The sequence below is a fragment of the Sus scrofa genome, chromosome 8 (genome assembly GCF_000003025.6).
Source record: "Sus scrofa isolate TJ Tabasco breed Duroc chromosome 8, Sscrofa11.1, whole genome shotgun sequence".
Lineage (NCBI taxonomy): Eukaryota > Metazoa > Chordata > Mammalia > Artiodactyla > Suidae > Sus > Sus scrofa.
In genome coordinates, this window is record NC_010450.4 from 84,408,721 (window position 1) to 84,436,407 (window position 27,687).

The window sequence follows — 27,687 nt, forward strand, 5'->3', positions numbered from 1 at the left end:
CTTTAAAAACTCAAAGTACCTGGGCATCTATCCAGTCCTGGGCATCTGTCCAGTGAAAATCATGACTTGAAAAGATACATGTACTCCAATGTTCATTGCAACACTATGTACAATAGCCAAGACATGGAAACAACCTAAATTTCCATCGGCAGAAGAGTGGATAAAGAAGATGTGGTACATATAAACAATGGAATATTACTCAGCCATTAAAAGGAAACAAATAATGGCATTTGCAGCAACATGGATGGACCTAGAAATTATCATGCTAAGTGAAGTCAATCAGACCATGAGACACCAACATCAAATGCTATCACTTACATATGGAATCTAAAAAAAGGACACAATGAACTTCTTTGCAGAACAGATACTGACTCACCAACTTTGAAAAACATATGGTTTCCAAATGAGACAGGTTGAGGGGTTGGGGGGATGTAGTGAGGGTTTGGGATGGAAATTCTATAAAATTGGATTGTGATGATCATTGTACAACTATAAATGTAGTGACATTCATTGAGTAATTAAAAAATAAATATGTAAACGAGGGTAGTAATAATACAAAAAAAAAAAAAACCAACAAAACAACCTAAAAGTAGAACTACCATATTATCCTGTATTTCCACTCTATGGGCGTATATCTGGAGAAAACCATAATTCAAAAAGATACATGTACCCCAATGTTCATTGCTACAATGCTTACAATAGCCAAGACATGGAAGCAACCTAAATGTCCATCAACAAAGGAATGGATAAAGAAGATGTGGTACATGTGATATACTACTCAGCCATAAAAAAAGAACAAATAATGCCATTTTCAGCAATATGGATGGATCTAGAGATTATCATAGTAAGTCACCTAAGTCAGACAGAGGAAGATATCATATGATGTCACTTATATATGGAATCTTTAAAAAAATGATACAAGTAAACTTATTTATAAAATAGGAACAGAGTCACAGACATAAAAAACAAATTGTTGGTTTCCAAAAGGGAAACATGATGGAAAGGGATAAATTAGGAGTTTGGAATTAATTTATACACACTACTACATATAAAATAGATAATCAACAAGGACCTACTATAGAGCACAGGGAACTCTACTCAGTTTTCTGTAATAACCTATATGGGAAAAGAATCTGAAAAAGAATGGATATATGCTTATGTATAAATGAATCACTTTGCCATACACCTGAAACTAGCACAAGATTGAAGATCAACTATACTCTATTTAAAATAAAGATGGGGAGTTCCCATCGTGGCGCAGTGGTTAACGAATCCGACTAGGAACCATGAGGTTGCGGGTTCGATCCCTGCCCTTGCTCAGTGGGTTAATGATCCGGCATTGCCGTGAGCTGTGGTGTATGTTGCAGACGAGGCTCGGATCCCGCGTTGCTGTGGCTCTGGCGTAGGCCGGTGGCTACAGCTCCGATTCAACCCCTAGCCTGGGAACCTCCCCCAAGAAATAGCAACAATAACAACAACAACAACAACAACAAAAAAGATAAAAGACAAAAAAAAAAAAAAAAAAGATGGGGAGTTCCCATCATGGCTCAGTGGTTAACAAATCCAACTAGGAACCATGAGGTTGTGGGTTCGATCCCTGGCCTCACTCAGTGGGTTAAGGATCCACGTTGCCATGGGCTGTGGTGCAGGTCACAGATGTGGCTTTGATCTGGCGTTGGTGTGGCTGTGGCTTGGGCTGGCGGCTACAGCTCCGATTGGACCCCAAGCCTGAGAACCTCCGTATGCCACGGGAGCAGCCCTAGAAAAGACAAAAAGATAAAAAAAAAAAAAAAATTAAGACTCTGTTCTTTGAAAGACACCATTGAGAGAATGAAAAGACAAGCCAGAAATAGGAGAGTAAATATTTGCAAATCACATATTTGATGAAAGACTTGTCTCCAGAATAAATAAAGCACTATCAGAACTTAATAAGAAAACAAACAACCTGATGAAAACATGGGCAGTAGATTTATACAGACTCTTTCCCCAAAAGACAACAGATAGCAAATAAGCCAATCCAACGATGTGCTGTCATTAGTCATGGGGGAATACAAATTAAAATTACAATGCAATACTACTCTACACCATTTAGAATGACTAAGATTTAAAACATTATATCAAGATTTAGGAGATGGAGCAAGAGAAATTCATACATTTCTTGAAAGAATGTAAAATGGAAGACCTTTTGGCTGTTTCTTAGAAAATTAAACATACATGTAACATATGACCCAGATATTCTACTCCTAAATATCTGCCTAAGAGAAATGAAAGCATATATTCACTCAAAGACTTGTGCACAAATGTTCTTAGCCCCTTTATTTTAAATACCCCCAAATTGGAAACAACTCAAATGCCCCTCAATAGATTAATGGATAAACAAAGCTTAGTATATCCATACAATGGGTTACTATTCAGCAATAAAAAGGAATGGGCTAGTGATATGTGTAATGATATGGATGAATCTCAATAATTATTCTGAGTGAAGAAACCAGACCAAAACAAAAATATACTGTGTGATTCCATTTATAGAAAATTCTAGAAATACAAACAAATTGATAATGACACAAGGTGGATCAGTGGTTGGCTGGGGCTGGAAGGGATTGATTGTGGTGATGGTTTCATGATGTATACATATATCCAAGTATATCAAACTGTGCACTTTAAATATGTACACTTTATTGCATGTCAGTTATATCTCAGCTTGCTTTAAAAATAAAACAAGATCGCCAACGCCAATGTCTTGTAATAACCTATAATGGAAAAGAATCTCAAAAAGAATATATGTCTGTATAACTGAATCACTTTGCTGTGCACCTGAAACTGACACAACATTGTAAATCAACTGTACTTCAATTTAAAAAAAAAGATAGCAATCCCAATAGGAAAAAAGGACCAACTTTAAACTTAGGCAAAGCTAATCTGTGGAAGTTAGGAGAATGGTTATGTGTATGTGGGGTGGGGGGCTAGCAGGTGGTAATGTTGATTTCTTGATCAGGGGTCTGGTTGCAAGGATGTGTTTTAATTTTGGAAATTCATCCAGCTGAACACATGTTTTGTGCACATTTCTGTACTTATGGTTCAAAATTTTTTCCAAAGCTCTTTTATCATAAAAAGCTGTTATATATATATGTCTGTGATCGTGGTGCAGAATTTTAGGACATGTCAGAATGGCCATCATTAATAAGTCCACAAATAACAAATGCTGGAGAAAAGGGAACCTCCTGCACTGTTGGTGGGAATGTAAGCTGGTACAACCACTATGGAGAACAGTATGGAGATACCTTAGAAATCTATACATAGAACTACCATATGACCCAGCAGTCCCACTCTTGGGCATATATTCAGACAAAACTTTCCTTAAAAAAACATATGCACCTGCACGTTCATTGCAGCTCTATTCACAATAGCCAAGACATGGAAACAACCCAAATGTCCATCGACAGACGATTGAATTAGGAAGATGTGGTGTATATACACAATGGAATACTACTCGGCCATAAAAAAGAAGAAAATAATGCCATTTGTAGCAACATGGATGGAACTAGAGACTCTCATACTGAGTGAAGTAACTCAGAAAGACAAATACCATATGATATCACTTATATCTGGAATCTAATATATGGCACAGATGAGCTTTTCCACAGAAAAGGAAATCATGGACTTGCAGAATAGACTTGTGGTTGCCAAAGGGGAGGGGGAGGCAGTGGGGTGGATTGGGAGCTTGGGGTTAATAGATGCAATCTATTGCCTTTGGAATGGATTAGCAATGAGATCCTGCTGTGTAGCACAGGGAACTATGTCTAGTCACTTATGATGGAGCATGATAATGTGTGAAAATAGAATGTGTACATGTATGTGTAACTGGGTCACCATGCTGTACAGTAGGAAAAAAATTGTATTGGGGAAATAACTATTAATAAATAAATAAATAAGATTTTATGACATGTTGCAGCTCTGTTTCAGGGGAAAGTCTCCGCCTCTCTTACTCTAGGAGGTGAATCCTCTCACTGCTTTTCCAAGTGGTAGAAAAATTTCCTCAGAAGTTTCTCAGAGAGCTGTTTATTATTTTTGTAAGGGAGGGATGTGCCGATTTTAGCTTCAAAGAAATCAGCGACCTCTTCCAGACAGGAAATTGCTGGGGAAGTGAAATTAGATTGTTCAGAACATTAATGCAGCTAGACTCCAGTGGGGTGGTGCCTTGGCCTGCTGGCCAGTTTGCCTGTTCAGTCCCTGTGCTTCTTCTCTGAGAACTTCCTCCTTTCCCAAGGCCAGCAGGGTGGACTCTTGGGTCATGGTTGAACTCTCGGATACTCTTGCCTCTGATGACAACTCATGGTGCCCCTTGATATACAGAAAAACAAATGATAAGCTGTGCCAAGCCAGTCAGAGTCCCTCTTGAAGAAGTTGGATTCAAGATAGACACTTTTGTCTATCTCGAATTTGTTGGTGAGGGGCTCTGGAGCTGGGAGGTCTTGTCATTCTCCAGGAACGAGAAGTGAGGGAAAGAGAGATTAAATCTCCTGAAGTACCAGAAAGACAGAGACAATCCCGGTTTCAGCTTCTCAGGGGGCCACCCTGGAGTTCTTGCCCTTGGAATCCATGAGACTCTTCCTTTTTGTTTCATATAACCTGAGTGGTTTCTCTTTCTTGCATCCAAATCATTCCTGTCTAAAACACTTGGCAAGTAATCTAAGTGGGTAAAATCTGGGTTATGGTGGCAGAAGGGAAGAGTCTATTGTATAGAATCTTAGATTTGCAGTCAAACTTCAGAGTTGTCCAAGCTTCTCCCCCATATCAGGAATTCCTTCTATGAGAGCCCCTTTGTCTCTGCTTGACCACTTTGAGTCTTTTTTCCCTCCTGCTTCCCTTCCTGCACAAATGTCTATTGAGTGCCCACTATTAGCCAGGCACTGTTCTGGGTGATTGGGATTAAGCAAACCAGAAAAAAAAAAAAAATCCTCTGGCTTCGTGGAGCTTACATTCATGTTAAGAGAAACAGAAGAAAAACATTTACATAGTATATTAGAAGGTAGTAAGTCCTATGAGAAAAAGAAAGTGAGTACTAGGTCGATAGTACCTACCTACCATATCTTTAATATACTGACCTGTAATGGAAGAAAATCTGAAAAAGCATATATATATATATATTCAAATTGCTTTGCTCTACACCTGAAACTAACACATCATTGTAAATCAACTATACTTTAAATAAAATAATTAATTATTTTAAAAAAGAAAGAGATAGTAGGATACAGGCCATGGAGAGTAACAGTGGTGTTGGGGTATGAAATTTAACACTGAATCAGTCTCACAGGGAACGTGCTATTTGCGGAGACTTGAGGAGGTGATGAAATGTCAGGAACAGAGGAATCAGGATGAGCTTGTAGGAGATGACAGTCGTAGGGGGAGTACAACAGGGGCCAGGTCACACGGAACATTCTAGGCAAATGCGCACAAAGATTCTGGCTCTTGCTGTGAGTGAGTAGGGGAGCGCTTGCTGGGTTCTGAGCAGAGAGACATATTCTGGCTTATGTTTTAACATAACGGGCTTTTGTTCTGCGAACAGATTATAGGAGGGCAAGGATAGATTCAAGGATGTTGTGAATATTCCTAGGGCATCTGGTAGCATTGGGTCAAAATCTGTGTTCTTTTTAATTTTATTTGCAATTCTAAACTCTATCTGAAGCATTTGAAATTGTGAATATTTTTTTTTAAAAGAATGTTTTATCTGATTATGAAACTAGCCGTGTATGTTCCTGATAGGACAATTAAGAAACACAGAAAAAAGAATTACCATAGGAGAATCAACATTCTCATTTTTATATAGCATTCTAATCTTTTTACTATGCATACGTTTACATATTTTTAACCCTCTCCGCCAACAATTCTTCAGCTATTGGAAGGAAAATACTCATATTTTCTCCCCTAAATATTTCATCTCTAGGCCACGGTATCTTCTTTGGGGGTTCATGGATATATTCCAAGGTTCTCAGGGCCTTTGAAAGCATAAACAAAATTGTGTGTGTGTTTTTGTATAGAGGAAAATGTATCTCCAGCTTTTCAAAGGGGCTCATGACATCAAAGAAAGTGATACAAAATTTTGGGGGTATTTGCCTGACACAGAATGATCTCCTTAATCATCCCCATTCCAGTCCATGGGGGTGGATTTCTAGCAGCTTTGTTTGTCTGATGGACTCCATGCACTTGGCCATAGTTGATTAGGTTGGGGTAGGCCCTCGACCTGTTGGGAACTTGGAGCTGGGATAGAGAGAAAGCCATTTTCTGGCAAGTGGACTAGGGATTGGAGAAAGCTGTCTCATCCAGACAAAGAGGAATGAAACAGAGGGTAAGAGCAGAGAGCCAATACTGCCAGCCTTCCAGTGACATTCCATTCCTGGCTCTAGCCCTTTCCAAAGCTCCGCTGTATCCCTGGCCTTGGATTCTAGAAGATACTCCTGTTTCCAGGGGTGATATTCAAAATATTTAAAGCCAGTACTCTATGGGAACCAATGAATCAGAGTAGATGCCAGAGATAAACAACGTGTTCAGCCATACCTGTGTATCTCATCTGAACGGCAGCCCTGTCCAATATCATTAGGATTCATGACCCCCTCTTGCCTAAGCCAGCTGAGTTTTCCGTTGCACCAAAAGACTTATAATTGAGAGAGAGCCACGGCTCAGGCAGGGTGCAATTGGTCCAGCGATTCCCTGTGCTATGGAGAGCCCAGATCCCTTCATCCTCCTTTGCTTCTCCAGAATTGTCTGTGGTTGTTAATGGCCCCCTTGTAGTACGGAGGTCACAACTGAGTCATCAGCTGTTAAAGGTGGGTCTATGGAGATTATTGGCTTGCGTGATTTGTACACAGTCCTGTTAATGCAGCCCGCAAGAGGATTAGCTTTTAGAGCAGCTAAGTCACATCAAGCTGAACTTAGGTCAACAGAATCACTCCAGTCTTTTCACAGAAAATAGTCAAGCTATTTTTTTCCCATCATCTATATTTGATGGAACTTGAATATTTGAGATGGTATTTGGAACTCAAACTCATGGCTGTTAAATTTCATCTTGTTGCTCTTGAATGAGGCTTCCAACCTCTCAAGAGCTTTTAAAAGTCTCCATCATGTTCGCCTTCTCTCCTAGCTTCATGTCATCCACAGATTTGAAAACTTGGCTCTCTTGTACCCTAGCACCATTAGGCTTGTCTGAGACCAGTCTGGAGGCATACTCAGTCAATGACCGGAGTCTCATTTGGGTATCAGATGTTGCCCAGTATCTCAAAGCCTGGACTGCGGTCAGACAGCTGAGCCAGTCACAGATATTCTTGTGAGAGGCGTTATAGGGGGTGTCAGGGAGCTGTAGCTGGATTGTACTGGAATACAGTGGTACTGGAGGCAACTGCAGATGTGAATTTCAGTAAAACAAGAGGACAGATTGGTGAACTCAGTTATCCTGATGGAGGACTCAGCCTAGGACTTCTTCTGGCTACATGGGTGAATGACCTTTGCTGTCTCATTGGCCTCACCAACCTGGTCTGCAGAGAGTAGCCTTCTCCCTTGCCTCTGCCTTCCTCCAAGTTGCTTGATAAAAACGCTGGTCTAGACAGCACCAAAGGCAAAGCCACTAAAGACCTGGGTATTTTTACACCTATACATCCACAAAGAGCCAAGTTCAGGAAGCATGAGGGAGAGGGAGATACCAAATCTAAATAGGAATTAGAATCAAAGGTGCAGACCTGAAAGTGCCCGCAGGAGACCCTGACACTCTTGCTGCCATGGGGATGTTTGTGCATGTCACCTTTCTCACCTCAGACTTCCAAACCCTCTGGTTTAAAAAGTGTAGTTTCTGGAACCCAATGTCTATGTTCATTGTAAAAATTATTTTACATAAATGGTGTCTAATTATTTAGCCACATGTTTTATTTGGGGATCTCTTTTATTTTCTTTCTTTTTTTATGAGGATGTTAAGTCCAGAGATTTCCTCAGTGAGAAACAATGACGTATTTATCTGGAAACAGTTATCTAGAAACAGTTACATCTTTGAATTCCTGGATAAGGGATTAATGATCTTCAGATTGTTAGTTGCATGACAAAACGTTGAAATTGGCAGTCAGCAAAGGCTGAAACCAAAGCCATAGTTATTATCTTATAATTGCAAGCTATTTCGAGTCAATGAAAATGAAGTTAAGATTTTTAAAATCTGTACACTACTTGTGATTTCCAAAAATGGCACTGCTTTCTAGTCAACTTTTTTATCCTCTTGTTTTATACGTTAAGAATTTTCATGCAATTACTACACAAATGTGTGCAGTTTTGTAGTGGAGTATGGAACTAGGATAACTTGTTTTTTGTTTGTTTGTTTGTTTTTTGTTTTTTTGTTTTTTTGTCTTTTTAGGGTCGCACCTATGGCATACAGAGGTTCCCAGGCTAGGGGTCCAACTGGAGCTGTAGCTGCCGGCCTACCCCACAGCCACAGCAACACAGGAGCCAAGCCACATCTGTGACATACACCACGGCCCATGGCAACCCCGGATCCTTAAGTGAGGCCACGGATCGAACCTGCAACTTCATGGTTCCTGGTCAGATTCTTTTCTGCTGTGCCACGATGGGAACTCCTAGGATAACCTATTCTTACTTTCATGGGATTTCTTTCTTTTCTCTTCTTTCTTTCTTTCTTTCTTTCTTTCTTTCTTTCTTTTTTTTTTTTTTTTTTTTGACTGCATCCCCTGCATATAGAAGTTCCCAGGCTAGCCAGGGACAGAACCCAAACCATGGCAGTGACCCGAGCCACAGCAGTAACAATGCCAAATCCTTAACAGCTAGGCCACCAGGGAACTAACAGGATTTCTTTGAAACATTTTTCCTAAGGTTATTTAAATGTAAGCACTAATATATTCTAACAAAGAGCCTTCTTTTTCCCCTTTTCTTTTATCCCTGTACTTAGATACCTAAATTAAAAATTTCAGTAAATTGATAGAAACTCATATATTAACACAGTATAGCAAGAGAACACTCAGTGGAGGCCCTCAGTCCACTTCCTCCAGTGCCCTTGAAGGAAGGAGAACTCCGAGGCTGAGCTGAGGTGGGTATCACTGCAAAGAGCTGGAGAACCTGCTATGCCTACTGAAGGCACAATCGTGATGAGGTGAGATGTGGCCCCAGATAACTCTTCACCAGCCCCTGCTCCATAGAGCATCCAGGAGGCCTTCTCCATGCTGACATCATTTTCTTCCTGCAGTGGTTGGGATACAGTCGTTTTTTTCTCTGAGTAGCTCTATTCCATGTGCTGTAACCCAGACTTGAGGATTTCCATTGGTTGGCTTAGAGGAATATATTTCTTGGGGACTCCAGTTTAAGAACAGGAATATCCTTCTGGGGAACACCATTCTGTCATTATGACTTTTTTGATAGCTCTGCCAGCAAGAAGCTTATATTCTAGGAGGGTTAATCTCCAAGTTGTCTAAGCTGTAGAAGGTATAGATAATGCCAAGGTGTTGGAAGAGATTCATCTGTTCCTTGAATGATCTGTTCATGTGGCATGCCCCATGCTAGTTGCTTTTGTGTAGAGATGGCCAAAGATTGCAAAGATCTCCTTTGCTTCTACAGGGTCTGCGTGGTCCCTGTAGGTCCTGTAAGTCTCTCAGATATTCCCATACGGTGTCTAGAAAGCTCAGAAATTAATCAGCTTCTTTCTTGCAAACCTGAGGTTAAGACTGTTTGTGATCGCTCACATACATCTTGCTGAGAGCTCTTCTGGAGTCTCCTTGGAGCTCTGTGTAGTAACCATCTCACAAATGCCAGTTGCTTTTGGACCCCACACCTCAGACACGTCTCTCTCCAGGCTTCTGTCCTAAGACAGGCAAGAAAGCTGGAACTACTGACACCTTTTGGCTCAGCCCTGCCCCTTCCTTTTTTCTCCACCCAGCCCCCGGGGGAAGTTTTTGTTAGTTTTTCCTCTCTTTGATTTTATTTCAGTTGTCTTTTTAGGGCTCTACCTGTGGCACATGGAAGTTCCCAGGCTAGGGGTTGAATCAGAGCTGGAGCTTCCAGCCTACCACAGCCACAGCAACTCTGGATCCGAGCCACATCTGCAACCTACACTGCAGCTTGTGGCAACACCGGATCCTTAACCCACTGAGCGAGGCCAGGGATCAAACCCGCATCCTCATGGATACTTTTAGATTCCTAACCCGATGAGCCACAACAGGAACTCCCTCTTTGATCTCATTTTAAAAATCACTCTGGGAGTTCCCTTCGTGGTGCAGTGGTTAATGAATCCGACTAGGAACCCTGAGGTTTCGGGTTCAACCCCTGGCCTTGCTCAGTGGGTTAAAGATTCGGCGTTGCCGTGAGCTGTGGTGTAGGTCGCAGATACAGCTCTGATCTCGCGTTGCTGTGGCACTGGTTAGGCGGTGGCTACAGCTCCGATTCGACCCCTAGCCTGGGAACCTCCATATGCCTGGGAGTGGCCCCAGAAAAGGCAAAAAAGACCAAAAAAAAAACAAAAACAAAAACAAAAAAAATCACTGGAAATTTCATCAATGGGACACAAAGCTCAGAGATTTCTCTCCCCCACCCCCTCCCCTGCTTCCTTCCCTGAGGCCAGAGCTCAGGTCTGACAATGTGCTTAAAAGAGGCAAGAAGAGGAAAGATGTAGGAAAACCCAGGGATAAAATGGTGGTTGAGGTTGGGAAAATACAACTGTCAAACAGGAAGGCCACGGCCAGGACAGGCTTTTAGTGCTCTAAGAAGTGTTCAGGGGAGTTCCTGCTGTGGCGGTTAAGGATCCAGTGTTGTCTCTATAGCAGCTCGGGTCGCTGCTGCGGCTCAGATTCAACCCCTGGCCCAGGAACTTCCACCTGCCACTGGTGCGGTCAAAAAAAGAAAGACAAAGAAAATAACAGAAGAAAAGAACCGACTCTGCCTCTACATTTAACACTAATTTCTTCCTTCAGTAGGTTCTCTGGAGGAGCTGAATCGAAGCTGGACTTCGATGGGTGGCTACATTGTGGGCAGGTAAGGGGCCAGAATATTGCATTCTAGATGGAGAATAATGATCCTCCAGATACAGGAAGGCAAGAATAAGGAAGGCTGGAGCTGGGAAGATTCTGAAGAGCCTTGAATCCCAGGTAGGGAGAACAGTTTTAATCAGCGAAACAGTATTTTCTAAAATGGGTTCAGTTAATGTAAATAAATAAACAAGGACTTTTACCATCAAATTAAACGATTTGTAAATTCTTACAAATGTTTCTTTCTTTTTTTGGCGGGGGGGGGGGGCATGCCCAGGGCATGCAGAAATTCCCAGGCCAAGGATAGAACCCTTGCCACAGCAGCAACCCGAGCCACTGCAGTGACAAAGCTGGATCCCTAACCTGCTAGGCCACCAGAGAACTCCATACATGTTCCTTAAGTGCCTGGGATATGTGGAGCTCTTTGTTGGAAGCAAGGACTATAGTAAGTAGGAGTTCTTCTTTCAGTGAGGGAGGCAGTCATTAAACAAGACATTTCCGGGAGTTCCCGTTGTGGCTCAGCAGGTCACGAATCTGACTAGTATCCATGAGGATGCAGGTTCGATCCCGGGTCTTGCTCAGTGGGTTAATGATCTGGCATTGCCGTGAGCTGTCGTGTAGGTCGCAGACATGTCTCAGATCCCAAGTTGCTGTGGCTGTGGTGTAGGCCAGCAGCTACAGCTCTGATTAGACCCCTAGACTGGGAACCTCCATATGCCATAGGTACAGTCCTAAAAAGAAAAAAGAAAAAAAAAAATCGCTTCCAGTGATGAGCATGAGGGAGGAAGGAGTAAGAAACAGGAAGCATAACCTGATTTGGGCAACAGCTTGATGGAAGGAAGAGAATGTTCAGTTGAGCCTCAAAGAAGGAGTTGAGGCTCCCAGATGAAGAGGTGAGAGAGTGCGCCGAGCAGGGGGAACGGCACATGCAAAGGCAAGGAGGAGAGCTGGGGTAGAACATTTGAAAAACTTAAAAGACTTCCATGTGGCTTCAGTGTAGCATTATCAAGGGTTTGGGGCCAAAGGTCTCCCTCAGGGTCTAGACCAGCTTAGGGCTTTTAGACCTTCTCTGGTCCTCAGCTCATTTACCTGTACTCTGAGTTAAGCATAGTTGTCTCACCATTGTTGGGACAGAATGATATGAAGTATATTAAGCTTCTTTAAAATAGGCTTCTTAGAGTTCCCGTCATGGCATAGTGGTTAACAAATCCGACTAGGAACCATGAGGTTGTGGGTTTGATCCCTGGCCTTACTCAGTGGGTTGGGGATCCAGCGTTGCCGTGAGCTGTGGTGTAGGTTGCAGACACGGCTCGGATCCCGCGTTGCTGTGGCTCTGGCATAGGCTGGTGGCTACAGCTCTGATTCGACCCCTAGCCTGGGAACCTCCATATGCCTCGGGAGCGGCCCTAGAAAAGGCAAAAAGACAAAAAAAAAATAATAATAATAATAATAATAATAACAAAATAAAATAGGCTTATTCTTTTCCTGCCTCTCTCTCCAGAAGAAGGGGGACTTGTTCAAATCCCTCACTGAGGGAGCAGTTGAATCAGCTCTCAGGCCCAGATTTCCATGTCCAGAGTTTATTTTTACATCGTCTGCCTTTTGGGTATTAGGAAAGCACCAGCCTGTTGTGGACAGTGATTTGGAGACTCGTTCAAGTTTTCTTCTCTGAAATGATGAGAAACCCTGTCACCTCAGGGCCTTCATTTCAGCCTGGAGTTCTTCCTCTTCTGTCCCTAGAATAACCGTGGCTGTCAGACCCAGGGGATCCTGGCCGGCTTCCTAAGCTCAGCATTCTCTTGGCCTTTCGGAGTGACCTTTCTCCCTCTCTGGACCTCAGAGCTCCCGGTCCTTTCCAGCTCCAAGCCTGTATGACGATTAAACCAGAGAACAAAGACTCTTGTTCCAGAGAACAGAGCTGCTGATCAAAATCAGAATTCTCCTCTTCCTCATTAAGAGGATTCTTATTTGGAAAAGCAACGTGCCCAGCTAACAACCTACCCCTCCCAGCCCACTCTGCGCTGGCTGTGACCATGTGACTCTGTCCTGGCTAAGGAAGTGTGAACAGAAGTTGTTTGTTGAAACGGAGATGTTTCCTTCAAGGAGACAGACAGCTGTCTGTGGTGCAGAGGTAATGGCTGGGTTCCACCGTGTATTTTGAAGTGACCTCGAGGAAGGAAACAGCCTGAGGAGGAGGCCTGAGCAAAGAGGAGAGGAGCAGGAAGATCCTGAGTCCCTGATGACTCGGAGCCACCACGCTTGTCCTGGCTGCCCACTGTTTCTTTGAGAGAAAGCTCGGGAGGGAGAGGGGAAGGGGAGGAGTAAGGGACAGAGAAAGAGGAGGGAGAGGGAGAGAGGAAGAGGGAGGGAGAGAGAGGGAGAAAGAGAGAGACTCTTCTGTGCCTGCTGTCAGCAACTAAACACAATTCTTGACAATAACTAGGGGCCTCCCCTCAACCTCCAACCACATAGCCTAGAGAGATGGCCATTTTATTTTATTTATTCATTTATTCATTCATTTATTTATTTATTTACTTTTGTCTTTTTGCCTTTTCTTGGGCCGCTCCTGCGTCATATGGAGGTTCCCAGGCTAGGGACGGCATCGGAGCTGTAGCCTCCGGCCTACACCACTGCCACAGCAACACCAGATCCCCAACCCACTGAGCAAGGCCAGGGATCAAACCTGCAGCCTCATGGTTCCTAGTCAGATTCGTTAACCACTGAGCCATGACGGGAACTTCTATTTTATTTTATTTTATTTTAACTGCCACACCCACAGCATATGGAAGTTTCTAGGCTAGGGTTCAAGTCAGAGCTGTAGCTGCTGGCCTACCACACAGCCACAGCAACACTGGTTCTGAGCCACATCTACAACTCAGGCCGAGCAACGCCAGATCCTTCACCCACTGAGCGAGGCCGGGTATGGAACCTGCGTCCTCAGGGACACGATTTGGGTTCTTAACACTTAGGGCCACAACAGGAACTTCCAGTTCATGTAATTCCCAAAATAATCCCATGAGTTAAGCATTTTTATTTTCATTTTGCACAGGAAGAATTCAAGCCTGTGGAACTTGCCCAAGGTTATAGAGCCAAGAAGTGGTAGAGCTGTGATTCAAACCCAGTTCTCTCTGCCTCTAGAGCTCAGGCTTTTTATCTCCAGAACCAGGGTGTGCTATGGGCAAGGATCCTGATTTGACCTTTATCACTAATCTAGTTCATAACATGCTTCTCCCTGTCTCAGTGCATTTCATGTAGAGGAAAAAAGAATTTGTCTTTAGAGATGACCTGAGCATTTCAGTGTGTTTGGTAATTATATTTCATACAACAAATTAAGAAGGCCCCTGGGATTAGCCATTGAGTTTCAAGATGACGTCCTCCTGATCACGCTGAGAGTTGATTGAAAGGAAAGCTGAGGACTAGCCCCTCGACCTGGTCAAGCCAATGCTGAGTTTTCTACCTCTTGACTATAACACCTAGATCTTCTTGCTCCTGTGTTGTGTTGAGAGTGACAAAGGCTATAGATGCAAATCTAAGTAGCCACCTAAACCCCAGAATTAAAATACTTTTTTTTTTTTCTAGGGCTGCACCTGTGGCATATGGAAGTTCCCAGGCTGGGGGTCAAATTGGAGCTGTAGCTGCCGGCCTACACCACAGCCACAGCAATGCAAGATCATTTGCAACCTACACCACAGCACACAGCAACACTGGATCCCCCACCCACGGAGCGAGGCCAGGGACCGAATCTGCATCCTCATGGATACTAGTCAGATTAGTTACTGCTAAGCCACAACGGGAACTCCTAAACTTCTTGCTAGTGAAATGGAATGTAGAGGTTTCTTTCCTAGAAATCCAGGAGCTTTGGAGAGAGCAGGTGGGCCTGGTCAGGGGCCCAGGCCACACTTCCCAGGCGGTTTCAGAGTGTGAGGCATCTCTGAAGGTGGAGTGTGAGGGAGAGGCTGTGGGAAGGCCAGGCCGCAGTGAGGAGGCGGGGCACCCACTGCTCTTGGGAACCTAAGTGGGAAACCAAGGAGAGGCCTGGCTGAGCCGATGTGCTGGGGCTTCGAGGCAAGGGGCAGAGCTCGAGCCCAGGTCTGCGGGGCATGTGCATTAGCCACCTAGGGCTGCTGTAAAATCCTGTTGCCAGCTAGATGCTTAAAATAGCAGAAGCACCTTGTCGCACAGTTGTGGAGGCTGGGAGTCTGAAGTTAAAGTGTCAGCAAGTCTGTTCTCCCTCGGAAGACTCTCTCGTAGTTTCTAGAAGCCTTAGGTATTCCTTGCCTTGTGGACAGCCCTCTTTTCCTTGTAACTCTTCTCTTCATTTTCCTTCTGTGAGGGTCTCTTCCTGTATCCAAATTTCCCCTTTTTAGAAGGACCCCAGTCATACTGGATTAATGCCCACCTTTGTGACTTTGTCAACTATATCTGCAAAGACCCTCTATCCAAATAAGGTCACATTCTAAGGTACTTGGGGTTAGAACGTAACACGTTTTCTTGGGAGATGTAATTCAAGCCCTCACAGGATGAAACTCAGATTACAGAAACAGATGTCAGAGCCAAGATAGAGGGAACCAGGAGGTTAAAAGGCCAGGAATTCTTGGGAAAATGTTGGGAGGGCTTGGGCTCACCCAAGCCGTAACTCTGGGAGTTCACACCAAGTTTACCTAAATCTCCAAGCGTTAGGGAAGCTTGCTTAGGAGACCTGGGCTGCAGAAGAACAGGAAGAGGCAAGGACACTGCCTTCCGGAAGGGAACACCCTCTTTGATGGAGCCATAAGGATCTTTACACTGTGGGGTGCATTCGCTTTCTACAGGAAGCCCTTCTCGCAGTGCAATTTCCAAGCGTTTTTAATATTGATGCTAAGGTGCCTTTCTGGCAGCCCCCAGGAAACATGAACCTAAAATCCAGTCTTGCGTCATGTTACAACAACATCATTAAATACAAGAGTGGGGAAGGAAGATGTGGCTGATGTATTTGTCCTCACACAAATTGAAGGGAATCTTGACAAAAGAGCTGAAAAATAATCCGTTTTGAGTGCTGAGGTTAGAGGGTGGAGCTTCTTGATCAATAGTATCAAATAATTGTCCCTAGTGGAAGTAGGTATTTTATTCCTTTGCCCAGTCACCCTGCCTCTGCTTCCCCCAGTGACTCTCAGATGAGCTGCCCGTGGCTCCAAACGTGGCTCAGTTCCACATACTTCCCAGAACAATTCTGACTTGAGGCAGGACTCATGTCAGTAGCTCCAGGTTCCCCTCTAACCAGTGAAGGATTACAGCTCTCTTGCAGGTTTATCGCAAATATGACATCCAAGCTCTGGCTCTGTGTGCCACGTCTGTGCCAACCACTGATTTTCTTGGTTTGTAATTGCTCCTCTGTGGGGCTCTCACCCTAATTGTGGAGTTGTTGCCTTCAGATTCTTGATTTATGTACACACACACACACACACACACACACACACATCTCCACTCCTCCCTTGTTCATAAACCCATTTGGAAGAACCATGCATCAACTTTGGCTTTCATTGTGAGTTCCTATCCAAGTCATCTGTCTCCTCCATTAATCCTACAGTGAGCTCTGGGATGCAGCCCTTCGCTGGCATTTCCTTCTTCCTAGTGACCGGGGCCATGCGAGTACCCAGATGCCTGTGGCTTTGTGACTAGATTTTAGGACACATCACCTAGGTTCCCTGTTGTCATGCTACTGCATCTACTGGGAACCCTGTTAGTTCCTCTGAGACTCTTCCTTGGCCTGAGAATGGAGAGTGTCATCTTCTTATATTTGTTCTCTAATCACCTTGCTTTGGTGAGTTGGTTCAGCTCAGGGGTGAGCAACCTTTTTCTGTAAAAACCCCCCACCGAATGTTTAGGCTGTGCAGGCCACATTGTCTCTGTTGTAATCATTCAACTCTACTGGTGTAGCAGATAGTGTGAAAATCAATGGGCTGTGCACCCGTAAATACGTATTTATGAAAATGGACAACAGCACCGTGGAAAACAGTATGGAGATTCCTCAGAAAACTAAAAATAGAATTACCATTTGATCCAGCAGTCCCACTCCTGGGCATCTATCCAGAGAAAACCATGACTCAAAAAGATACATGTACTCGAGGAGTTCCCGTTGTGGCTCGTTGGTTAACAAATCTGACTAGGAACCATGAGGTTGCAAGTTCGGTCCCTGCCCTTGCTCAGTGGGTTAAGGATCCGGCATTGCCATGAGCTGTGGTGTAGGTGGCAGACGCAGCTCGGATCCTGCATTGCTGTGGCTGTGGCTGTGGCGCAGGCTGGCAGCTACAGCTCCGATTAGACCCCTAGCCTGGGAACTTCCATATGCCACGGGAGCCGCCCAAGAAATGGCAAAAAGACAAAAAAAAAAAAAGAAGATGTGGTACATACACACAGTGGAATATCACTCAGCCATTAAAAGGAAACAAACAATTGCATTTGCAGCAACATGGATAGACCTAGAAATTATCATGCTAAGTGAAGTAAGCCAGACAATGAGACACCAACATCAAATGCTATCATTTACATGTGGAATCTGAAAAAAGGACACAATGAACTTCTTTGCAGAACAGATACCAAATCATAGACTTTGAAAAACTTATGGTTTCCAAATGAGATAGGTTGGGGGGGTGGGGGATGGGCTGGGGGTTTTGGGATGGAAATGCTATAAAATTTGGTTGTAATGATCATTGAACAACCATAAATGTCATAAAATTCATTGAGTAATTTAAAAAATGGACAACAGGCTGGATTTGGCCCAAGGGCCATAGTTTGATGATCCCCTGGGCTGTAATTTTATTTTCCAGTCTCTCACTCCCATTTCCTCTTCCTTCATCCTCTTCCCTTATATTGTTGTGAGTAAAGCACCCTGCCTTAATATCCAGTGCCAAGACAGAACACTGATGGTTATATCACTAAAAATTAATCTGTGTATTTGAGTGACAAGTCTAAGTGTCCGTGTCCACAGGGGCTTCCTAGAGGAGGAGGCATGTAGATTGGGTCACAGAGAGTCCAATCTTTACTCAGATGCCATGTAGGCAGTTTCTGCCATTCCTTTTCTAGGAATTAGAACCCTGCCTCGACTCTCTTATACGATCTGGGTGGTAATTGCCCTAAGTTGCCTTATCCAATACTATTCCTTCCACATTCCCTGAGTAAGAACTTTGACCTTTGTTCAGCTCTGGCAGTGGTGTGCTCACAGGGGATATATGCCTCCCAAGAGCAGAGAATACATTTCTGCCTGGAATTTGTATTAGATTACGTCTCAGACCCAGTTCTGGGCAAAAGTATCTGGAGAAAGTCTTCTTGGGGCTTCTAGGAAGACTTTTTCTCCATGGTGAGAAAGGGAGACATAAGGAGTTTCCTGGTGGCTCAGTAGGTTAAGGGCCTGGCACAGTCATTGCTGTGGCATGAGTTCAGTCTATGGCCTGGGAACTTCCACATGCGCCAGGCACATCCAAAACAAAACAAAACAAAACAAATCAAATCAAAAACAAAAAGAGAGGCATGAAGAGAAGCCCATAGCCTGCTCTCCCTGCTGTTGCTTGTCACTGTAAAAGAATAATATTCTTGTAGTTGTACCCACCTTGGCACCACAAGAGGAGACATGATCGTGATCGATCTTTAATGGTGGCAGAAGGGAAATAAATGAAGTCTCTTTGACTTGGGGGTGCTTTCTGTCCTCTGAGATGGAGTGTGTGCCTCACATTAACTTTTAAAAAAATCCAAAAGATTCTGAATTCTGAAACATATTTGGCCTCAAGGGGTTTGAATGATGGATTCTGGAGCTGCGCTATAATTTGTATCCTGCGTGGGGAAATAAAAATCCCATTTCTAGGGTGAAGAGTACCCCGGTGCCCCAGGAAAGCCTATTTTCCACATGCTGCAGCCTCTCTGTATACAGCACCTCACTGAGCTCAAGTCTGTGAATGAAAAGAAATTCCTGGCTCCTTCCCGTGAGAATTCAGCGGGAGCCTCTTCCTCTGCACATGTGTGTTTGCCTGAAGAAAACCCCGAACAAGGGCATAACCAGCTAAGAGTCTCCTTCCTTCTTCAAGAAACAGCGGAGGAATGCAGCAGAGCCACGTACAGGCATTGATCAGCTCTCTCTCCTGACCTCATGTGCAGATCACACCAAAGTAGGTAGTGGTAATACCTGCCTTATCCGTCTCACTGAAGCTTCTCATGTCAACAGAGTTCTCCATCTTATCATCCCTCCCTCTGTACGCTTGGCTGATGAAATCTGTCTGAATAAGGCCTATGTGCTTTGGGTGGCCCACAACAAACCTCTAAGGGCGGTAAATTGCATCTTGGAAATGCAGGCTCTTTGGAACTGTGTCTGCATTCAGACTCCCGGGGATTTCAATGCAGAGGGACTTGCAAGGTTTGCATTTTTCATTCATTAACGCTGTGTTGCTGCCAAACTTCTCTTCCTGTTAGTCATCCAGGGAGGAGGGCTCCACACAGCGGGAGGGTCATAAATTATTGTGCGGCTCAAGCCAGCCCGAATGGAATACCAAGAGGGCCATAGATCTTGGCACAGGTTTTGTGAACGTTTTCTGAGAAATCCAAATGTATTGAAAAATCACATGTTTATAGAGGCATGAAAAGACTCAGGCTATCTTTAAATTCGGCAAGCCAAGAATTAAGCTTGTCCTCTGTCTAAACCAGTGTGAGAAACCCAGAATTAGATGACTCTGGATAGTCTGTTTTTGCGGCATTCCATAGAAAAATTGCTACAGTTAAATAATTCTTGATTCTTGATCTGTGGTTCTTAACCTTTTTTTCTTTTTCTTTTTCTTTCGGTGGATCCCTCTGAGAATCTGAAGAAAGCTCTGGACCTTCTGACCAGAAATTGCCCACAAAATACTCACACAATTGATTGTGTATACAGTTTCAGGAGGTTCATGGGTCCTCTGAGGCTCAGGCATAACCCTCACGTGAAGAATCTCTGCTCTTTACACTAGAAGCTCCTTGATGGCAATGATTATGTCTAATTGTTATGTCTAATTATATCTAATCTGCATAACATCCCTCCTGTTTCTGCCTAACACCCCCTTACATACTCAGAAATTCTATTTAGTGTTTCCTGATGTGAACTTACAGTAATAAAGTTCCTTTCTATTTTTACAGTGTTCTTGTAAAAAGTCCAAGGTGTTTATTGGATTAAAAATGCAAGTCCCCTTTTTAAGCTGGCAATGTGTCATTATATTCGTTGATACAGGAAAAAAAAAATCATAAAAATGAACTACTTCCATTCTAGCTCCAGAATGGCCTTGAACCAGATATATATTTAGGCAGAGTTGGAAATGGAATCATTTTTGCTGAGAATTGCCCATGAGCTATCTACCTTCTGCTTGCCGAGGACTTCTAAGGGCCCTCCTTTTCACTGGCATCTTCCAGAGCTGAGGGGTCAATTGTCTGTGCAGGCACTGACCTGAGCAGTTCCAGGGGGCGCCACTGATACATCTTACCATGTGGACCTGGGTCCTCACTCCCTGTGGGTAGTGATGGCCATTGCTGAGTTGTCACTGTGCCAGAGTGTATTATCTTCACACCACCGGGCAGGTTAGATGGGATCTCCATTATTCACCGAAGGAAAGGAGGACCAAGCAAGCAAAAGCCATCTGCTCACAGACTCAAACTGCAGAGTCACGATTTGAATCCAGACTTTTCTGACTTCAAGACCCTGCACTTAGCTATGACACTTGTTCCCTTCCTCTGCTCTTGCAAATTTGCCAAAGAAAATCAGGTTAGAGAAACGGACAGGGAAGGGCTGCATTATCCTTCTGATAGGGGTAGAGTAAGCACAGGTGGTTGTAGAAGACCCAACAGGGGATGACAGATAAAGAGGGAAGCCTGGGGGGTGTTGGGAGTCCACTGTAAGTTCAAGAAAACCATCAGAACAAGCAGGCTTGCTTGACCAGTGGAGGTGTGAAAATTGCCTCAGGTCATTGGGTGGGGCTGGGATAAGGCCTCCATTCAGATTCAGACCAAGGGCAAGAGTTTGAAGACCACCCTTCAGCTGATTTGAATACACACCGGATACTAAGGAGGAGCTACTACCCTCAGAAAGGAAGAGGCAGGCCTTTCCCACCCCACTCCCCTTGGATGATAAAACTGTGGCCCACCGGATCCTTGGGCAGAGCTTCCTTGCCTGCCTGCTTGCATCTTTCACAAGCTTCCTCTCCTAATAATATTTCTTGGCGTTCCTCTCGTGGCACAATGGTTAACGAATCTGACTAGGAACCATGAGGTTGCAGGTTTGATCCCTTGGCCTTTCTCAGTGGGTTAAGGATCTGGCTTTGCCATGAGCTGTGGTGTAGGTTGCTGACTCAGCTCAGATCCTGTGTTGCTGTGGCTCTGTTGTAGGCCGGTGGCTGCAGCTCTGATTCAATCCCTAGCCTGGGAACCTCCATATGCTGTGAGAGCGGCCCTAGAAAAGGCAAAAAGACAAAAATTAAAAAAAAAAAAAATCTGTGTCTTGCCTATCACTTTGTCTCTTGCTGAATTCCTTCTGCGTGGAGGCATAAAGAACCTGAACCTCCGTGAGTCCAGACACAGGGTGAGTAATTCTCATTTAAAACCATGGGTTCAAGTCCCAATCTGGCTTTTGGCTGGGTTCGAGTCCTGGCATGTGGGTTCAAGTTCAAGTCCCAATCTGTTCTGGCTAGGTTCAGGCCGTCAGTGCTGTCAGTTTCAGCTGGCAGCCACAAAGGGACAGTGATAAGGCAAGAAAATGTTCAGCGTTAGCTCTTGGTCCTAGAGCAACTGCAGCTCCAGGCCAGAACTCCTACTCTCTACACGCTTCTCCTTGATCCCGAGGGTCTTCCCTGCTCTGTTCCTTTCTTTCTCCTGTTAACCCCAGAAGACCTGTGTGGCCACCAAGGTGTCCTTTTTATTGCCCCAGCCCTTGCAGGTACCAACGCTTTATTCCCAGCTTGCAGCCAGACCAACTTCCACCCATCATGGACACTGTTGGGGGCACCTGTCGGCAACTTCCTGGGCATTAATACCTGGTTGGGAAACTGCCTTGAAGAAATAGTCAGGGCAAATCTTGACCAAATTGCGTGGTGTATTTTGAATTTGGATAACACGGGAGTTAGAGGCATCACCTCAGGATTGGGTCTGAAATGGGTCAGGCTGCATCCCTCCCAACCCATACCCCTCTGGACAATGAGACCCCAAAGGCCTCATTTAAGGGTGTGTGTAGCTCGGAGGGGTAATTCTGATAGAAACACGGAAGACATTTTAACTGACTCAGCTTCTGAGGCCAGCCAAAGGTCAGCCCCTCCTCCAGGAGGCGCTATGGCCAGGGTGGAAGCCGCTGTGTCAGCAGAAGCTGTCGGAACCCATTCTCCAGCTGAGGCTATGGTTCCAGGGGAGGACAGAGCTAGGGATGGAAAGAGGCTCCCTTCTATTCAGGAAACCTCTTCTTTGTACCCTGAGTTACCCAAGGGGCCCATCTTAGCCCAGCTAGCACTCAGAGTGGTTTAAATCAACTGCCCCTATGGTTTTGCCTCAGAGAAGTTCCTGATGGAAATCAGGGAACAATTAGAAGCCATGTGACTTTTTTCAATGTCTGATCTAAGTATGGCAGAGGATGAGTTGGGAAGTTTTCCTGAGGATTCTGAACTCTTTGCGAAGGGGTTTACCCGACTAGTGAGACCTTTTGATCTCAGCTGGGGGCATTTACAGATCTTACTCTCCCACTGCTGCGCCCCTGAGGAAAAGCAGCTTCTAATATTGGCGGCCAGAGCCCATGCAGACCACCTGGCAGCCTGGGTCCAACAGGGCCATGCAGTGCACCGGGTGGGGAAGGCAGAGCCACAGTGGAACTACCAGGTGAATTCTATTGATAGAGATAGGCGGGATCATATGATGAACTGTTTAATAGAGGCTATGAAGAAACCTACATTAAAATCTGTAAATGATGAAAAGATAAGAGACGTCCAACCGGGACAGGATGAAAATTTTGCAGTCTTCCAAGAGAGACTAGTGGAGGCTTTAGGAAGTATACAAATGTGGATCTCTCCTCCCCTGAGGGATGCCCTTTTGGCTGTGCATTTCATAGCCTAGTCTGCCCCAGACATCAGGCGCAAACTTCAGAAAGCAACTGCAGGCCCTAAGACTCCAGTGAACCATTGGCTCCAATTGGCTTACTCGATTTTCAATAATAGGGATGTGGCTGAAAAGGCTGAACGCACCCAGAGAAATATGCACAAGGCTGAAATGATTACAGTGACTTTGTCTGGTCATAGACCACCAATGGGGAGGCTGGCTTTTCCAGGCCAATCTGGCTCTGGTGGATCACTAGGCCCATGGATACCCAGACAGAAGCAGTGTACCCTGTGTGGACAAAAGGGGCACCAGAGAGAAGGTTGCCATGGATGTGCCTTCTGTAAACAGCCAGGGCATTGGAAGAGGGAATGCCCCAGATGCCAGAGAGCAACAGGTGCCCATTGACCATTGACCGTGTCACAATCAGAAGACTGAGGAGGCCCTGAGGCCAAAAGTGGCTCTGCCTAGAAAAATCATCTACATAGCAAATGCCGAGCCTCAGGTGGTCATTGATGTGGCAGGCCACTCAATAGAATTTCTTACAGATACTGGTGCAGCCTTCCCAGTCTTAACCCAAAGGATTGGAAGCCTTAGTCAGCATAAGGAGTAATAATGAGGCTGTCAGGCAAGAGGTGAGGGCATACTTTCTTGGAGCCCCTCTTATGCAACATCAATGGCCAGCTGCTTTTGTGTTCTTTTCAGTTTGTGCCTGATCGTCCCATGCCTTTCATAGGAAGAGATTTATTAACTAAGTTGGAGGTCACTCTGTTTCTAGAGGAACAAGGAAGCCACCCTCCTCACCAAATGGTTCTAACAGAAAACAAGGAGGAACTGATTGAACCTGAAACTGAGGTGGAAGCCCTAGTGGACTCTGGAGTGTGGGAATTTCAAGTTTCCAGGCCTGGCTAAAGATGTCCAACTGGTGGTTATTAAATTGAGACCTGGGTGGGAATATCCCTGCAAAAAGAAGTATGCCTTGGGAGTTCCCATCGCGGTGCAGTGGTTAACGAATCCAGCTAGGAACCATGAGGTTGCGGGTTCGATCCCTGGCCTTGCTCAGTGTGTCAAGGATCCAGCGTTGCCATGAGCTGTGGTGTAGGTCACAGATACGGCTCGGATCTGGTGTTGCTGTGGCTGTGGCTGTGGTGTAGGCTGGCAGCTGATTAGACCCCTAGCCTGGGAACCTCCATATGTCATGGGAGCAGCCCTAGAAAAGGCAAAAAGACAAAAAAAAAAAAAAAAAAAAAGCAATATGCCTTCAAATCAGAGACAGATGAGAATACTGTTAAGACCCTAATTCATTTAAGGAGAAAGGGTTCTGCAAAGGTGAGGTGCCACTCACAGACCAGGAAACCATGGGAGTCAGGGGACCCAAAGAGACCATGGTGCACCTGGACCCCAAGTTTTCCAAGGGCCCCCAGGTGAGCCTGGAGCCTCAGGTCCCATGGATCCCTGTGGTTCCCCTGACCCCACTGGCAAGAATGGTAAAGTTGGAAAGTCTGGTAGCCCTGGTGAAAATGGAGCTCCTGGTCAGATGGAGCTGGTCACACCAGACCCCCGGCCCTGCAGATGCTTGTGGAAACGATGATGCTATTGGTGCTGCTGGATCCCCTGGTCCCACTGGCCCAGTGGTCCTCCTGGCTTCCCTGGTGCTCTTGGTTCTAGGGATGAAGCTGGTTCCTGAGGAGCCCCTTTGGACCTCGGGCACTAGTGCCCCCCCCTGGGTCCCAGGGGTAATAGCAGTGAACCTGGTGCTCCTGGAAGCAAAAGAGACACTGGTGCCAAAGGAAAGCCAGGCCCCCACTGGTGTTGAAGGCCCCGATGGCCCTGCTGGAGAAGAATGAAAGCGAGGAGCCCAAGGTGAACCCACACCTGCCGGCCTGTCTGGAGCCCCCTGGCAAGCATTGTGGACAGGGTGCTGCTGGAGCACCTGGCAAAGCTGGAGAGCGAGACGTTCCTGGACCCCCTGGTACTGTTGGTCCTACTGGCAAAGGTGGAGAAGCTGGAGCTCAGGGACTGCCCCCAGACTTGCTAGCCCCACCTCAGGCAAACCTGGTGAACAGGGTGCTCCTGGAGACCTGGGTGCTCCCAGACCTTTTGGAGCAAGAGGCGAGAGAGGTTTCCCCAGCAAACACGGTGAGCCTGATCCCCCTGGCTCTGCTGGCTTCTCTGGCCAACCTGGTGCTAAAGGCAAACCTGGTGATGCTGGTGGTAAAGGCGATGCTGGTCCCTCTGGCCCCACTGGTACCACTGGTGATCCTGGACCCAAAAGTGCTAAGAGAGGGGAGTTCCTGGCGTGGCGCAGTGGTTAACGAATCCGACTAGGAACCATGAGGTTGCGGGTTCGGTCCCTGCCCTTGCTCAGTGGGTTAACGATCCGGCGTTGCCGTGAGCTGTGGTGTAGATTGCAGACGCGGCTCGGATCCCGCGTTGCTGTGGCTCTGGCGTAGGCCAGTGGCTACAGCTCCGATTGGACCCCTAGCCTGGGAACCTCCATATGCCGCAGGAGCGGCCCAAGAAATAGCAACAACAACAACAACAACAAAAAAGACAAAAGACAAAAAAAAAAAAAAAAAAAAAAGTGCTAAGACAATTGCTGGTCCTCCTGGTGCTACTGGTTTCACCATGTGCTGTTTAATCTCTAGGGTGGCTGGGAAAATAATGTTAACCAGAGAGACACTGGCTTATGGCCCTCCCGACAGAAAAGGGCCAATTAACACTTTGTTTTACTTCTTCCTTAGGCAGGCCTCCACCCTATTTCAGCAGGGAGTATTTACTGCCGCCGTTGTCACCCAATATCCCCTTTAAGCATCAAGGAGTAAAACACCTGGAGGGGGAAATGATAGGGCTGGAGTAGGTACAGGTGGTTGTAGAAGACCCAACAGGGGATGACAGATAAAGAGGGAAGCCTGGGGGGTGTTGGGAGTCCACTGTAAGTTCAAGAAAACCATCAGAACAAGCAGGCTTGCTTGACCAGTGGAGGTGTGAAAATTGCCTCAGGTCATTGGGTGGGGCTGGGATAAGGCCTCCATTCAGATTCAGACCAAGGGCAAGAGTTTGAAGACCACCCTTCAGCTGATTTGAATACACACAGATACTAAGGAGGAGCTACTACCCTCAGAAAGGAAGAGGCGGGCCTTTCCCACCCCCACTCCCCTTGGATGATAAAACTGTGGCCCACCAAATCCTTGGGCAGAGCTTCCTTGCCTGCCTGCTTGCATCTTTCACAAGCTTCCTCTCCTAATAAATCTATCTCTTGCCTATCACTTTGTATCTCGCTGAATTCCTTCAGAGTGGAGGCATAAAGAACCTGAATCTAGGTGAGACCAGACACTGGGTGAGTAACTCTCATTTAAAAACATGGGTTTAAGGAGTTCCCATCGTTCGTGGTGCAGTGGTTAACGAATCCGACCAGGAACCATAAGGTTGCAGGTTCAATCCCAGGCCTTGCTCAGTGGGTTAAGGATCCTGTGTTGCCGTGAGCTGTGGTGTAGGTTGCAGACATGGCTCAGATCCCGCATTACTGTGGCTTTGTCATAGGCCAGCAGGTACAGCTCTGATTAGACCCCTAGCCTGGGAACCTCCATATGCCGCAGAAGTGGCCCTAGAAAAGACACACAAAACAAACAAACAAAAAACCATGGGTTTAAGTCCCAGTCTGGCTTTCGGCTGGGTTTGAGTCCTGGCACGTGGGTTCAAGTCCCAATCTGTGTTCTGGCTAGGTTCAGGCCATCAGCGCTGTCAGTTTCTCTTCCTCCCATCCTAGGGAAGAGCTCCCAGGAGATGTCTGAGGAGCTTCCAGGCACTGACACTTCCAAGCACACCACCAGCCCCAGCCCATGTTCCCCCTGTGATTGGCTGCGATGGCACCTTTGCGAACAGCTCTTCCTATTGCAGAAGAGGTGAGGGTGCATTGTTGAGAGTCGTATAGGGTGGCCCCCAGAGAATCTGTACTGTAGGCGAATGTTGTCTTGGGTCCCCTCCTTCTCTTGCATCCTCCATCACTTGGGTAGCACCCCTCTTATCATGGATGATAGTGCACTGACATGAGGGCAGGGAGTTGGGCATTTTTTCACCTGTAGGAAAGTGGCCGAGTTTGCTGCATAAGTGTTTGTTGCCAGGTAACAGAGGCAGGGGACACGTGAGAAGAGGGACTCAACTCTGAGCCTGATTTAGGTATGTGTTGGGGGAGAGGGGATGCAGGCGAGGCACTTGTGTAGACTAGTTGAAACAAACCCAATTTCTCCTCTCCCAGATCTGATTCGTCTAGGAGGTGCCCCTGAGGACACCTGGATGCAAAAAGATTCTGTGGGCACTAACTCTTATCATCCAGGTCTCCTCTTTCTGCCCCTGGAGCCTCTAGTTGGGAAAACTAGTTGGGCACTCACCAAATCTGGACTGATGAGTGAAGAAGCTAAAGGAAAACCAGCTACTATTCAGGTCCATACTTTCAAGCTAGATCATGGAAATAGATTGTCCTGGTATTTGTGCCTTAACAAAGGGGACCAGAAGAGAGTTACCTGGCTGGAGCCAGGGTTGGCAGAGCATGCAGGATGGAGGGGAAGGAAGAGGAGGGAGGCTAGGTTGGAACACACTCCATAGAAACATCCAGGATAGAAGCCGG

General features: G+C 45.6%; 1 long non-coding RNA gene across 1 annotated transcript; it reads left to right on the forward strand.

Moving 5' to 3' along the window:
• On the forward strand, positions 10,423-20,134 carry LOC110262149. Its single transcript, XR_002346761.1, has 2 exons — positions 10,423-11,010; positions 18,841-20,134. It is a non-coding gene; the product is annotated as an uncharacterized LOC110262149 (long non-coding RNA).